General features: G+C 37.5%; 2 long non-coding RNA genes across 2 annotated transcripts in view; both read right to left on the bottom strand.

Annotated features, from left to right (window-relative positions):
* The window catches only part of LOC143670622 (uncharacterized), a 28,637-nt gene extending 28,383 nt beyond the window's left edge, over positions 1-254 (bottom strand). Inside the window, exon 1 of the long non-coding RNA XR_013169412.1 lies at positions 163-254. This is a non-coding gene — a long non-coding RNA (uncharacterized LOC143670622). The remainder of the gene's footprint in view (positions 1-162) is intronic.
* A 1,760-nt stretch (positions 255-2,014) lies between these two features.
* LOC143670768 (uncharacterized) overlaps positions 2,015-12,931 on the bottom strand; it is a 94,989-nt gene continuing 84,072 nt past the window's right edge. Inside the window, exon 3 of the long non-coding RNA XR_013169449.1 lies at positions 2,015-2,236. This is a non-coding gene — a long non-coding RNA (uncharacterized LOC143670768). The remainder of the gene's footprint in view (positions 2,237-12,931) is intronic.

The following is a 12,931-nucleotide window of genomic DNA, read 5'->3' as shown; positions in this document are numbered from 1 at the left end:
TTTTAGACTGTTAACACACATGTATGTGTCCATAATGACCCATGAGGTATCATTCAGCAGCATTTCATCTTAGTTTTGATGAGTTTTATCTATGTTGCCCTAGTTCCTTCTTTTCAACTATTCTACAATATTCCATTGTTGAATATACAACAATCTACTTACCCGCTCTTCTGTTGATGTACCTTGAAGCTATTTCCATTTTCACTATTACAAGTAATGTTCAAAGCACAATTCAGTATGTAATTCCATGTTCACACGTCAGAGAACGTCTCTACATTACAATCTCACAGAGATAGCTGAGGAATTCCATTCCAGCATTATCAATTTATACCTCCACCTGCAACATATAGAAATTCCTTTTCCTCCATTTTGCCAATTGGTTGAATATGGAATGGCATATGCTTGTTTAATCTGCATTTTCCTGATCACTAGAGAATTTAACTGAGCAACTTTACACTTGGTTGGTATTCAGATTGTCTCTTTTATGAAATTCCTTTTTCATGTATTTTGCCCATGTGGGGCATTTGCCTTTTGCTTGCTGAATTGTAAAACTTTTTGTATATTTTAGATACTAACATTTGTTGATTACATGTACTACAAATATCTTCTGCCTATGACTTATATTTTAATTTTGTTTAAGGTGCTTTTTTTGTTGTACATACATTCAGTTATATTTGTCCTTCTTTTTTTAATGGTTTTGTTTTCTTATGCTTGTCTATGAAATACTCTAATTCAAAATCACAAAGATATTCTCCTTTATTTTCTTCCAGAAGTTTTAATGTTTTCTTTTGATATTTAGATCTTCAGTCTGTCTGAAATTTATCTTTGTGAGGTTTAAGATAGATACCTCATTTTTATTACAGAAGGATAACTAATTTTCCCATCCTCGTTAGTTGAATAGTTCATATTTCCCCCATTGATTTGTAACACCTTCTCTGTCATGCATCAAGTCGCTATGTATACCTAGGTCTGTTTTGTCCATCTCTGAACAAACAATGTGCTGTTTAACTTACTCTATCCTTTTAATAAATCTTGATGTCTGGTAGGGCAAACTCCAAAGCTATATCTTAACTATTTTTGGCTCTCTTCTCTCCCATATGAATGTAAGGATCGGCTTGCCAAGTTTATGGAAAATCCCGTTGATACTTTTATTTGAATTCTATTGTATTTACAGATTCATTTGGAGAGAATTTTCACCTTACTGATCTTGTCTTTCCACCAATGAACATACTATTTCTCTCTGTATATATTCATGGAATCTTTTATATTTTTCAGTGTTGTTCTATAATTTTCTACATAAAAGGTTTCACACACTGCATAGTTCATAACTTTTGTTGCAATGACAAATGAGGACTTGAAACATCTTCTAATGTGCGTGGAAAGCTAAAAATGATACTACATTGATTTTGTAGCCTCATCAGTCTAAAAGTTTGCTTTAGATTCTCTTGAATTTTCTATGGAAATAATCATGTTGTTTACAAATAATGACTATTTTTATGTTCTTTTTAAAAATTCTTAGACCTCTTATTTCTTTGACATGCCTACAACCTCCAATACACAGTAGACCAATGAATGTCCTGGCAATTCTAATATAGATAGTAATGACTCCAAAGTTTCAGATCAAGTATGTTTGCTAAGTGTTGATGACTGATATGCCTTGTCAGATTAAGGAAGTTTCCTTCTATTCCAGTCTGCTAGAGCTTTTAGCATGAATGCTGACTTTTGTTCAATTTCTTTTATTAACTGAGAAAATATGGCTTTACTGTACTAATATTTTAACATGATATACAACAGTAAGAGAAGTCTAAAGGTTGAACTATTTATTCAATGCTGGGAGAGACCCTACTTCAGATTATTGTGTGTGTACTTGCACACATGTGCATGTGTATAGAATTTCCTAAATTTAATTCTCTGTCATTTTATTTATGATTCTTGCATTATAGTTCATAAGTGAGATTGTTCTAAAAGTATTTGTTCTTGTACTTACCTTATGTAATTTTAGCATCATAAAATAAGTTGGGGAGCATTTTCTATTTTTCCATCATCTTAAATAGTTTGTACAAAATGGCAGTTATCTGTTCCTGGAAGGCTTGTTAAAAATCATCAGATAAATCCCTTTGAGAAGGATGCCTTTTTATTGTTGTTGCTACTGTTGTTGTTGTAAAACAGATTTCAGAGTTTGGTATGGGTTGCAATTCCACAATTTCAGGTTTCTCCTTCTGGCTGCTCCAAGACCCTGGAGAGTAAAAGAAATATCAGTATAATGACCAGCAGTCATACTCATTTGTTAAGTCCTATCTTATGTGTTAAAACTCCACCTTCTCCTTTGATCTTTCTCCCAATCTTTAGGGGTATTTGGGCTATGCCCATTCTAAAGTTTTCATGATGAAAAAGACCGTCAATAATATGGGATAGGGGTATGGAACTAGTTGATGGTCTGGAAAGGCTGGTCCCTCTGCATTTCAGGACTTTTCTGGTCCAGAGACCCACCTGGAGGTTGTAGATTTCTGGAAAGTTATCATACTGCATGAAATGTTTGTAGAATCTCAGATAAAGCCCTAGGTGTTCTTTGGCATTGTCAGGAATGGTTTTTGGTTGGGGGTTGGCAAACCATGATAGTAGCAATATCTTGCTGAAGTTTGCATAAGAGGAGCTTCCAGAGTAGCCTCTCAACTCTACTTGAACTTTCTCAACCACTGATACCTTATTTGTTACACTTCTTTTCTCCCTTTTAGTCAGGATGGCATTGTTGATCCCACAGTGACAGGGCCAGGCTCATCCCTGGGAGTCATCTCCCATGTTGCCAGGGAGAATTTTACCCCTGGATATCATGTCCCACTTAGGGGAGAGGGTAATCATTTCACTTGCAGAGCTGGACACAGAGAAAGAGGCCACATCTAAGCAACAGAAGAGGTCCTCTGGAAGTAACTCTTAGCCATAACTATAGATAGGCTAAGCTTCTTTACTACATACATAAGCTTCACAAGAGCAAGCCTCAAAATCAAGGACTTGGCCTATTGACTTGGAAGTTCCTAACGTTTGACACAGTATCAGGGGTTTCCCCAGTGGTAAAGTTCAGTAATTCTATATTTTCTCTCCCATCCCTCAAGGGACTTTGCCAATACTTTTTGATTATTTGCTCAACATACTCTGGGATGTATCTGGGCATTACATTAAGCTATACACAATTACAAACCCTCATTCCCATTCTGGGCTCCATGCGTATGGACTGTTTAAATGATCTATCCAGACAGGATGAGTTAGCTTATGTACTACAGAAAATTTAGGTTCTGTACAAAATAAACTTCTCTTCCTTTGGTCTCATAGAGTAGGTGAAGTTCTAAAATACAGACAATATCTTCCTTACCCCTGTATTCTGATTTACCTTAGTCCTGACCCAATAGGCTTCATTCTTATCTCTAATAAAGCCTGGTCTCTTTTTCAATTTCTTTAACAGTTATTTTATGTAGCAATGCTGGCCTTCAGAACTGTAGAACTTCTACTGTGAGTCTTAGGTGTCACACAGGTACCCTAAGTTCCAGGGAAACACTAGGTTACACATATATAGCACAGCCTCTCAAAATCTAAAAATAACAATTACCACTCTGGCATAAATTTGACTGCTATAAGAGCTTACAATCTAGGTCCCAATTTTCTTACAAGTATTTTCTAAATGAGACCATACAATATTTGCTCTTCTGTTTCTGGCTTATTTTGCATCACATAATGTCCCACCGGTTCATTCACAATGTTGCATATCCCATGGATAATATTGTAGAGAGATGGAAAAGGGTTGCTATCTATTCCAGTGCATTAGTAGCTATTGGTTTCTTCTGACATTCTAGTCTTCCCTGAGGAGAATTTGAAAATTTTTATCTTTGAGAAACTATTCATTTTCTCTATTTTCACAGTATTCTCTTACGAGTTTTAAAATCTCTACTATAACCCTAGTTACATTTTTTTAATATTCCTAGAAGTATTTATTTGTGCTTTTGCTCTTTTTTCTTGGCCACTTTTCATAAAATTTTGTCTATGTTTATTAACTTTTTCCGCAAATGATCAGATATTGTGTGGTGATTCTCTGCTAGATGATTTCCTATACTCAAATAAAGTCAATATGCTGTGCAGAGCTGTTGCCTAGGTTCTGACCAGGAAGTCAGGAGTCCTGGGGTAATTCTGGTTCATTCCTTCTCATCCATCCTTGCTGCTGCCCTGCCACTCTCCTTTGCTGGCATCTCCCACTGCTTCCGGCCTCTGCTCACATCCTGCAGTGACTACATTGTACTCAGAAGGCCTGCATGCCCCTGCCTGGAGCATCCTGGCCTTTGGCAACTTCCAATTGTCTATGTTCCCTTCCATGGCCAGCCACTGCCTAGTCTATCCCCATCAGGCTTCACCTCTGTGGCCACTGATTATTCCACGAGCCACTGAGCTCTGCCAGCAGACTGCCTGATCTGCCCCATCAGGAAAAATATGTACTATTTATTGCATATATTGCCCACTGTGTATATTAGGATATAGATAGCCCTTCTAACTATAAGTGCTATTCATCAGTGAAATTATGGGGAATGCAGAACATAATTTTGGAAAAATATATAGAAAAATAAAGGAAAAAGAAAGAAAAGAATTCAAATAAAGAAAATGAAAATCACTTAGAATCCCAGGTCCAAAACACAGCCACAGTTAACATGCTATGCACTTCCATATAAGTACTATATATACATATGCACAGATGCAGTCATGTTATATAATCTTCAATGTATATAGTGGAGCTCATTTTAGGTGAGTTTTATAACCTGGTGTGTTTCGTTAAAAACTTAAAATGATATCATGAGTATTTTTATATCATTAAAATATTATTCATAAACAAATATTTAATAGCTATTTAGTATGAGTATGCCTTATTTTATTTAACTTTTCTTTTATTGGATATATAAATTGTTTTAATTGTTTTGTTATTAAAATAGCTCTGTGATTCTTATACAAAATATCTTTGTTCATGTATTTGATTATTTTCTTATAATAAATTTTAAAGGAAGAATTTTTAAGTCAACTAGAATGACTATTTCTGCATCCTTGATGCATACAGACAGACATACTTAGGAATAAATGCAAACTGTAGCAACTGTGTCTGCTGGAGCAATTCCACATGACATCTGAGAAACAATCTTAAACAGAAATATTTACTTGCTGTAAAATAAAATATGACAATTCAAAGTTTCCACCAATCCTCTCACCAGAAGTAAACACTATTAACAATTCAGTGTGCACATACATAGAAACACATGCATTTCTAGATTTGGAGATTATGCTTGCACAAACATATATATATGTTTAATGTGAGCCTATTTTTGTAATGTCTTTCCAATTTAATAATACAAACAATGCTTATTCTTTTCAACAGCTATATAATATTCCATCATATAGCTATACTATAACCATCTTTTCTCCTCTTAATAAATATTTCCAGTTTGTTTCCTTGTATCTTGAACCATCCTGTGTGTAGGACAGATTTCTAGATGCAAGTTATTGAAATATCAACTTTACATTTTTTTTTTTAATTTTAGCTTATCTGTAAGAGATACTTCCAACTAGTCCTTCCGCCATGAATGCAAAGTCTGGTCCATGAACTGTGTTACTTAGTGGCCCATAAGATAAAAATTGAGTAAACATTTAGAAACTTGTATCCTCATTTGATATTTCCATGATATCCAAACTTGGAACTTCTTATTTTACAAAAGTACTGGATTTTAAAAACCTGACTAATTCAAAATAACAACAGTAATAAAAGAATCATGGAAAAAGACTATTTGGAGAATATGGGTTAGGTGAGACCAAAAGCTTCTCTTTGCAAAAATAAATTTATTTTAGTAATATTCTCTTAGAACACATGAAGGATGTTATAAAAATTTGTTATAGATTTTTAAATGTTATATTGGAAAAAATATAAGCTGTTTATGGGGTTGGCTGTGGGGTACGACCAATAATATAATCACTTTTTATCAAGGCAAAGAAAAAGGAACCCAATTCTTTACTGCAAATAGTATGGGAAACAAACTAAAGTGTTTGTCCTATGAGCTGTCCAGGAGACGTTCCTTTTCTTATCCCCCTAAATCCTTACCACTACTTGGTATTGTCAAAAGTTAAAATGTTGGTTAACCTGCTGGTTATGATAGCTCTCCTTGTTGTTTTGCTGTGACTTTCCTGGTTGCTAATGCTGTTAGTATCTTTATTGATGTTCCAGTGTCTTCCTGTCAATTTATATTCTTTGCTCATTTTTCGGTTGACTTGGAGATACTTCTTTATTTCTGGTATCTGTGGATTTCACTTTCTTGAGTTCCTCTATGTATTTTAGAAGTACTTTTGTTATGCTTTATCTTAAAATTCTATTAGAATTAATATTTGAAGTGTGAAGAACTGGCCTCCCCAGATGGCTCTACTATATTTTCTTATTTGGCACTGCTGGTTTAATAAACAGCTATTGAGTTTTGTAGTTGTTTGTCCTTTGGATTCTTATTGGTAATAACGGTTTTTAGGAAAGTCGACTTTCTCTTTCTTTTTCCAATATCTTTATCTCTTTTTTCATATTCTTTGCTCATGGCACTGAACACACCCTTATGAACCATTTCAATTTCTCTTGTTAGCCCATATCATGGTACATAGCCTGCCAATCTAATAGTATGATAGGCAAAAAAAAGCACAATTTGAAATTATAAATATGTTATTAAGTAGAGACTATCTGAAAAAGGAAATGTCCTGTGTCTGGTTTGCAGGGCTGCTGGAAGTAAACACCACTCACTAGGTGGCTTAAGCAATAAAGATTTATTGTCTCATGGTTCTAGAGGCTAGAAGTCCAAAATCCAGGTATTGGCAGGGCTACACTTTCTCTTAAAGGGGAAAATCCGTTCCATCCCTCTCCTCTGGCACTGGGTGGGTGGCCAGCAATCCATGAAGTTCAATCTTTGCCTCTGTCAAGTGGCCATCTCTCACTCTGTCTCTCTACTATGTCCAAATTTCCTTTCCTTATAAGGACAACAGTCACACTGGGTTAGGGCCCACCCTAATCCAGTTTGGCCTCAATTTAACTAATAACATCTAGGAAGATTCTATTTAAAAATACATTTGCATTCATAGGACCAGGGGTTAGACCTTGAACTTGTCCTTTCAGGGGACACAATTCAATCCATAATATTCAGGACCCCCATGCAATCACTCTCTGATAAGGACTGTTGATTCTCTCAACAACAATGCTGTCCAACTCTTCAGAGGCTTCCAGATTTGGTCCTGGTTCTATCCTCTGTTCATGAATCGTGTTCACTCACAGCCTCACACCCTTTCCTTGGAGCCAAATTGCAGGTCAAATGAAGCCCTGAAATATAGCCACCTGGGGGTGTTGAAGCAGGATTACTTGCGGTCTGCCCTGGGCAGCTGGGCACATATGTCAGGGGAATAGCTGCTCTCAGATTTACAAACAACTTCTGGGTGGAGAGTTCACAGAGAGCAAAATGTACACCTGAAAACAGATTATGTACTTGAAGTGATCAAATGTCAGTGCAGACAGCTGGCCCAGGAGGTTGGCTGATACTGCCCACTAGAGTGCAGCTGTCAGAGGAGGAGAGAGCCAAGTGTCGGGGCCATGGGCAGTGCCAGCCCAACAGGCGAAACCCAAGACAGGAACAGCTGAGAAGCTCTGGGACAGAAAACTGAGTCACAGCCTGGGATATGCAATCACGCCTTGTGCCCAAAATGAAATGCTAATGACTGTTGCACTCACACCCATTCTCTCTGTCTCTCAACTGAAAAGAATCAACTTCCTTACATGTCTTAAGATTTAAGGTCTTGGGGCAGTCTTTTGTGCCACACCAGACAATAAAATCTGGTTCTAGGATCACAAAGGGTCAAAAAGTCCCACAAGTTCTGACCACATGATAGGCTCTGTGCTGTTCTGAAACAATTTATGTATCCTAGAAAAGGCATGTTTTAATCCTAATCAACCTTGTGAGAGCAATGGTTTGTTCTAATCCCTGTTCAGTACTGTACATTGGAAACTTGACTAGGTTATCTTCATGGAGATGTGACTCAATCAATTGTGGGTATTAAACTTAATTAGATGGAGGCATGTCTTCACCCATTCTACATGGGTCTTGATTGACTTACTGGGATCCTATAAAAGAGGAGACATTATTGGAAAGAATACCTTTTGAGAATGACAAGAAAGCCAACGCAGAGCTGAACAGAGCCACAAGGCCAAGAGAACCACAGAGTCCATCAGCCAGCGACCTTTGGAGAGTTGGAAAGAGTAGAGAAGGATGACAGAATGCCACAGAACCATGAAGCTCAGTGTCCACCAGCCAGTGACTTTTGAAGACAACGAAGGAAAATGCCTCCCGGGGAGCTTCATGAAACAACAGGGCCTGGAGAGAAATCCAACAGATGCTGCCATGTTCACCATGTGCCTTTCTAGCTGAGAGAGAAACACTGAACGTCATCGACCTTCTTGAACCAAGGTATCTTTCCCTGGATGTCTTGGATAGGACATTTCTAGAGACTTGTTTTAATTGGGACATTTACTCGGCCTTAGAACTGTAAATTTGAAACTTATTAAATTCCCCTTTTTAAAAAGCCATTCCATTTTTGGTATACTGCATTCCAGCAGCTAGCAGACTAGCTGGCTCAGATGATCAGACGAGCTATTTAGTAAGATATAAGTGGTTATGCCAGAGTCATGAAGGGCAGAGGTCAGGTGCTGGGAAAAGCATGGACCCAGTATAAAACCCAGCAAATAGCAAATTAAGCAAGGGCTCAGTACTGGTCAGCAGCAAAGTGGCAGTCACCTGACAAATCTGGAAATCATTTCAGTGGAGCTGAATGAGAAAAAGGTCATAGGAGCTAGAGGATTACACAGTCTGTCCACAGGCTACAAAGTAGAGGCATAAAGTCTCAGACTCCATGGACATATCTTTATGGTGGTTTTAAATGTATTAATTTCTGAACTCAGCGTCTCATAAATAAGATTTGGTCTCTTGATTTATAGGGTTTGTAAATAAGTTGGACATACAATGGCAAATCATAGGAAAGTTTCTTCTCATTTTATTAATGAAAATATGCAGTAATGGCAAAGGAATAGAGAAACAGATATACATTGTTTGGTCTGTTTACCCTCAACTAGTCAACTGTTCATCAAGTAAGAGCTAGCTACTACAAAAAACTAGGCCCAGTTCTAGGCCTACACATGATTACCTGGGTTAGGAATCCAAAGGACTCAGTAGCCGTGCCAAGGGTGGTGGTGCTAGAAATAGAAGGTTCCTTTATCTCCCTCCTTATTCTCCATCAGACCCCCTTTCCTATTTTCTATGTGTACAAGTAATATTTTCTCAAGGTAATACGAATTTCTTTGTTAACATAACTTTGAGGCCCTGCCAACCCTCCAAATAGGATACTGTTCTTAAGATCCTCCAAGAACTGCCATGTAAAGAACTGCAAGTTTGGAGAGGACTCCTTGAGTCATCACCCTCATGAGACGAAATTCTCCAAAGAACATTCTGAGATGTCAAAAAGAGCTTTTACTGGCATTCTTTTCTCCAAGGATCCTTAGCAGCCCTTGAGCCTGCTGCAATAAACTCAGATAACCTTTTCAGAGTCAATCAAGTGGGGACTAGGGAGGGTGTGTATTGTGAGCTGCTGCCAAGGCATGCATGAGACAATGCATTATCTTTGCAATGACGCAACCCAAAGTCCATGAGCCAGCATGTTCTCCTTGGACCCAGAGGAGTGAGAAAGGAATGTGCCTTGGGGTTTACTGTCCCCTTGATCCATGTCATCCTAGCTCAAGACTGAAAGTGTCTTTGCTAGCATTGAAATCTGAGTGAAACACTTCCTTGTTAGGTCCATGTTTCAAACCCACTTAAAAGTATGTTACAGGCTAAGGATTGCCAAGGAAAGGGAAAAGCAGCTGATTAATCTGCTGGTTGATGGCCAACTGCCAGGATGATAGCAGGGAAGCAGTAAATCAGGTATAATGGAGTCCCATCTACATAGAGTTTGTCTCTAGAAAGTGTCATACATCAAGTAAAACTGTCCTGGACAATTCAAGTTTAGAATGACTTAGGAAAGCATTTTCACCTGCATGAACCTGGATGTTAATTAAAATAGGGAAATATTAGTCTAACCGTGTGTCCACCAAGCAACTTAGCAGTGCTCTGAAACATTTGAAAAGAAACAAGGAGAGGACTAAGGTATGAATTTCTGACTTAGTTGCAAGAAATACAAAGTTTCTTTTCTTTCTGTCAGAGTGAGACAATCCTGTTAAAATCACAGTTTCAAATGTAGAATGTAGGACATGGAAATGGTATCAGTTAAATGTGTCGATAGTATAACCGAGAATTAAGAATTAACAAATAATTTTGATTACTGAATCATTATATAATGTCTTTCTTACTTTCTTGTATATTGTAAACTGACCAAATGGAAATGCCTGAGGTTGCTGATCTATGGCCCAGCAGCCTTGATCTTTGATAATGATTATATAACTATTATAGCCTTTATCTTGTGATTGTAAAAACCTTGTGACCAGCCCCGCCTAGTACCCCCTTATCCTGTTTTACAACTTAAGAGTCTTATGATCACAAAGATAGCCCCTAATGTTTATTAAGGAAGGAACTTGAGTTAGCCCAGAATTAACCATCCCCAATTCCTAAACTATTTTACTAGACAAAGCTAGCAGGTAATCAATCTCCACATGCTCAACAATTAGGTAATTTCTAACTTTGTCATCTCAAGCCATTATACTCCTTATCCTAAAACCAGCCCATCTTTTGGTACTATAAAACTTATCAACAAAGTGAATAAACATGTGGGGCATTTGCTGAGGCAAAATAAGCCAGAAACAAAAGAGCAAATATTGTATGTCATTTAGAAAACACTTATAAGAAACGTGGGACCTAGACCATAAGCTCTTATAGCAGTCACATTTGGTCTGGAGTGGCAATTGTTATTTCTGGATTGTGAGGGGCTGTTTTATATATGTATAATCTGGTATTTAGAGATAAGAACAAAGCTGATCAGGTCAGGATTATGGTAATTCAGAATACAGGGGTAAGGAAGATATTGTCTTTATTTTAGAACTTTCCCTACTCTTTGAAACCAAAGGAAGAAAGATTTATTTTGCCCAGAACCTAAATTTTCAGTAGTACCTAATCAAACTTAAACTGTCTGGACAGATCATTTAAACAATCCAAACACAGGGACCCAGAATAAGAATGAGAGCGTATAACCCTGTATATCTTAATGTAATGCCTGGATACATCCCACAGTATATTAAGCAGATAATCAAAAAGTATTGGCAAAATCCCTTGAGGGATGGGAGAAAAAATATGGAACTATTAAACTTTAGCATAGGGGAAACCCCGGATACTGTGTCAAGCATTAGGGACACCCAATTCAATAGGCCCAGACCTTGATCTTGAGGCTTGCTCTTGTGAAGCTAATGTATATAGTGGAGAAACATAACCTACCTATAGGTATACCTAAGAGTAACCTCCGGAGGACCTCTTTTGTTGCTTAGATGTGGCCTCTCTCTTTCTAAGCCCAACTCTGTAAGTGAAACCATTGCCGTCCCCACTACGTGGGACATGACATCCAGGGATGAAAGTCTGCCTGGCACTGTTGGATCAACAATGCCATCCTGACCAGAATGGGGAAAAGCAGTATAACAAATAAGGTTATCAGTGGCTGAGAGATTTCAAGTAGAGTCAAGAGGATACTCTGGAGGCCACTCTTACACAAGCTTCAGTTAGACATTGCTACTATCATAATTTGCCAAACCGCAATCAAAACCATTCCTGTCAATTCTAAAGAATATCTAGAGCACTATATAAAATTCTACAAAGATTCCATGCACTGATGCAGCTTTCCAGAAACCTAATGCTTCCAGGTGAATCCTGAGACCCAGGAAGTCCTGAAATGCAGAGGGGCCAGCCTTTCCAGAACAACAACTAGTTCCATCCCCAATCCCATATTATTGACAGCCCCTACCAACATGAAAAAAGTTAGAATGGCCATAGTCCAAATACCCCTAAAGAATGGGGAAAAGATCAAAGGAGACGGAGGAGTTATACAGAGAATGTAGGGTTTAACAAATGAGTATGATACCTGAATCATTATACTGAAATTTCTTTTAGTCTCCAGTACCTTAGAGCAGCTAGATATAAAAGCCTAAAATTGTGGAATTGTAACCCATACAAACTCTGAAATCTGTTCTACAACTAATTGTTGCAATGTACTTTGAAATTCATTGCTTTTTTGAACATGTTACTTTTCACAAAAAAAAGAGAAGGAAGAGTATAATAGAGAAGATAGGATTTAACAAATGAATATGACTGCTGAATCAATATATTGATATTTCCTTTGGTCTCCAGTATCTTGGAGCAGCTAGAAGAAAAAACAAAAAATTGTGGAACTGTAACCCATACCAAACTTTAAAATCTGTTGTATCACTACTTATTAAAACATACTTGGAAATTCATTGCTTTTTTTGTAAATATATTATTTTTCACAATAAAAAAGTCAGAAAAGAAATAGCTTTATAAAAAAATGCTCTACCTATTACTTACCAGGAAATTTCAATAAGTTTAATACAGTGTTTGTGTAAGGGGGCTGTTCATTTTCTAAGGCAATGCTTCCTAACATTTCATGCTAAGGCACATGTGAAAAATGACGAAATTTTTAAGGCACAGTGGAGTAAACCAATGCAGCAGCTCAGGCTAAAGACCCTGCCACCTGGCCACTCAGAGGGTTGAGGAGTCAGATTCTACCCACACCTGTATCTCACTCATTATCAGATGGGTTGGGATGCTCAGGTAGGATACAGGACACATCACTTTCAGCCATTTTGCTCCTGAGAGGTTTTTAGGGAAGGTGTTTTCAACTGTAG

This window comes from Tamandua tetradactyla, chromosome X, assembly GCF_023851605.1.
Source record: "Tamandua tetradactyla isolate mTamTet1 chromosome X, mTamTet1.pri, whole genome shotgun sequence".
In the NCBI taxonomy this organism is placed as follows: domain Eukaryota; kingdom Metazoa; phylum Chordata; class Mammalia; order Pilosa; family Myrmecophagidae; genus Tamandua; species Tamandua tetradactyla.
This window is presented reverse-complemented; position numbering and strand designations above follow the sequence as displayed.